This window comes from Mus caroli, unplaced genomic scaffold, assembly GCF_978045245.1.
Source record: "Mus caroli unplaced genomic scaffold, Mus_caroli_1 scaffold_4, whole genome shotgun sequence".
NCBI classification, from domain to species: Eukaryota; Metazoa; Chordata; class Mammalia; order Rodentia; family Muridae; genus Mus; species Mus caroli.
In genome coordinates, this window is record NW_028227259.1 from 70,868,132 (window position 1) to 70,874,131 (window position 6,000).

Consider the following 6,000-nt stretch of genomic DNA (forward strand, 5'->3'; position numbering starts at 1 on the left):
GTTAAAATATGGAACATAAACTGAATTTTACAAGAGATATTGTACATCATTACTCAGGATTGTTAATTAATATGAGGTCATGCATGATGTTTTTAATATTAAATAATTACTTAGTATGAAGTTGAGGTTAAAAGATTAACAAGTATGTAAGGAAATACATCATACTAAGGGTCAAAATATGAGACTTGCCATTAGGAGTTAGAAAGTAAAGCCACTGGGTTTGGGAAGACCACTGAGTGTAGCATGGGTGCAAAAAAAAAAAGAAAAAAAAAAAGAAATTACTTTCAATGTTGTCTTTCCTTTCCAAGGAAGTCTTTCTTAACCTTGTCAAACAATTGTTTTTGAGTGATCATCATAAGCCATATATGTGAACTTTCTGTAGTCTAAAATTATGTAGTTGAATGTTGGAATTAATGAATATTCTGATAGGGATATGCATTTGTTTGTTAATGTTCTTTCAAATTTTTTTTTGCTATTACATAAATTCCAAGAACTCAAGTATAAAAAATATCCATGCTATTGGAATAGCATTCGGTGTGAAGCATGGCAGTTATAACCTCAACTAGCGAATTTAATTATCTAACTGGCATTACATCTGGGCACAGCTGCACTATCCCTCACTGTCATTTTATTTGTTTACACCAACTTAAAATATATTTTTCTACATCTGTCATAGAGCTTCAATTTCTACACTTGTTGATTTATTCTTAACAAATCTTCAGGTGGAATGTAAAATGTGTTTTTTTATGTGAGAAAGAGTAATAAATTCAGGAGTTATAAATTGTTAAATTCTTCCATGAATTTGTTTATCTTATATATTAAGTTATTATTTGGCAACTGACTCCATAGTCATCATTAAAATGAATCATATTGCTCTCTTGTTGATACCTTGTTCTAAAAGTCTATTAAACCCCCTTTTGCTCTCTTGATTGCCCAGATGTTCTTTTACCTGTTCAATATCCATCCAGTTTAGTACCTAGTCTTCACTCCAGAGTTTTCAAACTTCTGTTTAGCTAAGGTTGTCTTGGGGTGCTATTATAGTATAGTGACTCATATATGGGTGATTACATCCCAGAATGCTGCTTCTAACAGACCATTCTCTCTATTCTGGTTCGATGGTGATTTCATTATCAGTCTACAATTCCTTCTCCAGTACCATACAACACTAGTGACTAGACCCTAATACTACAAGGGCCTTCAAAGAAACACGATCTCTCTCTCTCTCTCTTTCTCTTTCTCTCTCTCTCTCTCTCTCTCTCTCTCTCTCTCTCTCTCTCTCTCTCTCTCTCACACACACACACACACACACACACACACACACACACACGAGGGGGATGACACACAGACCTTCCCACACAGATACACAGACAGACACACATAGATTCACCCACAGAGACACTCACAAATGCACACACATACATGTACAAAGCACACACACACAAATAGGAGAGAGAAAGACAGAATGAGAGAGAAAGAGAGAGGGAAAGAAGAGGAGGGGGAAGGAGAGGGAAAAGGGAGGGAAAGAGGGTGAGAGAGACAGAGTGACTGAGAGAGAGACAGAGAGAGAGAGAGAGAGGGACAGAGACACAGAGAGACACACAGACACACAGGCATACACACACACACACACACACACACACACAGAGAGAGAGAGAGAGAGAGAGAGAGAGAGAGAGAGAGAGAGAGAGAGAGAGAGAGAGAGAGAGAGAAATCCCACTTTTGGAAAATCCTGTTATATAGACCATTGAGTTGAGGCTGGAGAATGGAAATTTACATTTTCACAAGTTCCAGGCTAACTCTGAGAAAAATAGTTCATGTTTTCTAAACCAGCATGGTATTTCCCCTTATCTACTCTTAACTTATTTTCTTTTTATTCCACTGTTCTGATTATCTACCACAACATACTCACCAGGTTTTCTGTTAAACTGGGTGTTAATCATAGGCGTGTGCTTAATTCATTTTCTACCTCTGGCCTAATCTAACTCTCTCATGAGCTTTGGAAACTATAAACTGTGAAAACAATAGAGATACAGTACACCGTGTACTTTCAAATCATTGGAATATTCACAATAATAACAAAATCATGAAAGCCAACATGGTATGGGTTGTGGTGGAACTCCATGATGTTCAATAGGTTATGTGTCTTGTAGGTATTTTCAACTTGCAGGTAGGCCTGTTTGAATATGACTCCATCACAAACATATAGAGATGCACTCTAGAGTAAATACTTTATGAATGGGTGGCTGATTAGGCAGAAAGCTCAGGGCATTGATTACTCTGTATTGTCAGCATATCATTTCTATGTCACAGAATTGCCTTTTAGGGCAACGTTTTTGGTCTTATTGTTTTCACCCTGGGAACTTCTTTTTTTTTCCCTCTGAACCACTCACAGGCAAATGCCTATGCCTTTATATGAGGAAAGAGACTTATATAAACCAGCTCCATAACTTTCAAAAAGCTGTATCAAAATTCCCATCTTCAATACCTATAAATTCTTTGAATGCTTGAGGGCTTTATTTTAATATCCATGTCTTGACCCATGCCACTTTCTTGCCTTGAATGTCCTTCTTTTATTTTCTTCAATTTCTTCTTCAATATTACACATAACAATTTCCCTTTATCTGATATAATCAATCTCTGTATTTGTTTACTCTAATTTATTTTATTCAAGTGCTCCAATGTTTTTCTTTCAGTCTAGAAGACATTTCCTATAATATTTTGTGTCTTCAATATTTATATTCAAGTGTTAAGTTAGTATCTCATATATGATATATATTTAATAAATAATTATTGAAGTAAGATTTCTGTAAATCTATTATAAACACTGTAGAAGAGGCTAATACTAGAAAAATTCAGAAATTTGAGTTTACAAATATAGAATCTCATAATTTATTTTGGGTGTGTGGGGCAATAAAGAGAAAGAAAGGACCGTATAATGCCATAAAATTTACAGACAAATACATTTCTTCTATCTCAAATGCACAGTGCCTGAACATTTTGGCATTACATATTGTTTTGTTCTCTGAGTGTCCTTACACCATTTTGTCAGTAAGTACAGTACTGGGTGTTGCCTTTTGTGATTCACATAGGTAATAAAGGGTGAACTCTGTAGATGTAAGAAGAAGTAACCACTTGGGTTGCATTATGCCTCTGACATGGCAGACCGAGTGGATCTATGAAACCTGATATGGGTGCTAAGTATCATAATTGGCCCAGTGAATTTCTAGAAGTGAGTCCATCACAAAAACTCCTCAGACACCATTTAAATACCCATCGATCTTTCATTGTTTAAGTCATTTTATACCACTATAGAAACATGATAAAGATCATAACTTTGCTCAGAAACAGATCAAAAATACCCAATGATAGGGTGCAACATTTGCTTATCAATTGATAGCCATGGCACTACTATGAAAAGTTCTGTAGCAGACGCATGCCATTTCAGAAGAAAGGATCAGTTCATCAAGGACACTGTTACTAAACTAGCCAAGATTTTGCTTCATGCTTCTTGATTGTTCATTTCTTTGTAAGTTTTTATATTTGTGTTTATATTTTATATTAGAGAAGTGATCTTTCTATCTCTGTGAAGGCTTTTTTTTTCTGTGGAAAGTAGGGTTTGGGGAGAAGGAAGATATTTAATCTTAAGCCCAAACTTTCTTTGTGGATTCCAGAATAATGTCTCTGTAGTTTAGTAAACATTTTGGGGCAGATGCTTGTTGCCGATTACAATGAAATCATGCATTTTTCATTCCAAGAATTTACCCCCAAAATGTGTTCAATATCATGAAAAAATTTCCAAGAAGGGGTTAAATTTTAAACATTTGTGGTTTAAAGAACCCCTGGTTCAGAAACTAATCACTCACCTTACAAAATGACCTGTTTTTTCCAATCTCTGATAGGATGGGCGATAGAAATATTCAGCAAGGAATGTTGGAACAAGGCAAAAATGAAGATAGATTAACAACTAGAATGCTCACATACTAATTCCCATTCTAGAATGTTTTGTTTGTTGAAAATTTTGGTGAGGCAAAGGAAGCAAAATTTATGGCTAAGCAGAATGTAGGGCTTAGAAATTTCTTATAGTTGAATACACTGTAAGTCCTCCCATCCATGAGTCTCAGAGGTATAGTCTAAACAAGTGTAGATTGAAATGTGAAGGAAATGGTGTGAAGGAACACCAGACAGAAGAGATGCACACAGATGTAGCATATAAGGACTTTATACTTCATGTTATATTCTAAGGAATATAGTATCTGTCTCCATAGCATTTATATTGTGTGAGTTAGTAGAAGAGATATATTGACAATCAAAGCATACAAGAGGGCTTTGTATATATACTATATGAATATTAAATACAAAATATCTGTAAGCATTCTTTCATGATATTCTTAAATATGAAGAGAATCTGAAGATGAAGAAAGAGAATGTCTTGTTAGACAGTGACCATAGTGAGGTAGACAGAAATTATAAAAAAGATACAGGAATGAACAGAGCTGGGTGAAAAAATTAAGGTACTCATACCCGAGGGAAGATAAATGCAAAAACAACCACACAAAACCAACTGAACAAATGAAAACAAAAATCTACCCCCGCAGAACAAAACCAAGCAATCAACCCCAATTAACCAAACTCAACCTCCAAAATGAGGTCCAAATGGAAACTAACTTAGAGCAATAAGCAATTAAAAATAAGACCCTGGAAGCTTAAAACTAATTATGGCTGCAGAAAGAAGGATTTAATACAGGGTATAAAAGATAAGTTGGTGAGACAACACCCAGAACAAAAAGAAAGAAAAGGAAGAGAGAAAGGTACTGGCGAGAAGGCGCAGAGAGGAAGAGAAAGAGGGAAAGGGAAGGGGCAGTTCTCAGGAAGGAACACGAGACAGAAGAGACCCTCAGGTGGCTGAGGCAAAAATGGAGCAAGCACAAACCTGCTCATTATGAAATTTCTGGTTCTAGTCCACAGAAAGCATTAAGAGTTTCCACAAATGAAAATACATACAAATTCCCCCATTCCCAGGAAGGTGTAGTACTGCACACTCCAGCAAAACTAAAGAACGGAGATGACAGAAGGACCAGGCATGGAAAGACTTTGCAGAAAGCAGCACATGGAAACCCCTGCAGTCACTTGGAAGCCCCCACACGTCTGTTCTCCATTCTAGCTGTGAAATCTTGATGACAACAGTGGTGTGAAATCTCTATTAGAAGAATAATACCTAGAGGGTACTTTTTAATTTGATTTCTATAAAGATTCTCAAATATCATAAATTCTCTCCTATTAAATAAAAACTAATTTTGAATATATAAGCATAATTTAATCTTAAGTGAGAATAACTTTTATCTTTGGGGCTGTTTTATGCCTGTATTTTCTGTCTGCTGAGGGTGACATACCCTAAGGTATGAGATTTCTCATGGGATTTTCTACTTAAAGCTATTGCATTCTGCTCTATTTTGTAAGTCCAGTTTCCCTATGAGTCCAAGATGACGATATACATCCCTAGATCCTATATGATGCAGTTTTGACCTCCTTGGGGATTCCTACCTTCAGCTGGGCATAGCTGGTTTGTTAAACCCATCAATTTAACTTTTAAAAAGCTTGAATGTCTTTGTGAATCAGGATATGAAGCTTATATTCTTTATATCATGGGAATTTTTGTTAAATTAGAGGACAATATAAAATTCATTTAATGGGTTACTGTCCTCAGAGTGTTCAGTTTAACATTTATTTGGCACACATCACTGCATTTAGCACTATAGAAACCTATGATAAATTCTAAACTACACAGTTCCTGACCTGGCTGAATTCCTTTGGGAGACAAAGTATACAAACAGAAAACAGAAATGTTCGATTAAATATCTAAATATGTGAGACAGACCATGGATAGCAAGAGAAGAGACAAGAGACTAATGTGTGTTTTTGCGGAGGAATGATGGCTGTGTCTGTGTTACAAAATGATATTGATTCAAGCTGGCAGTGAGGTTTGCGGATGGTGTCTGCCCA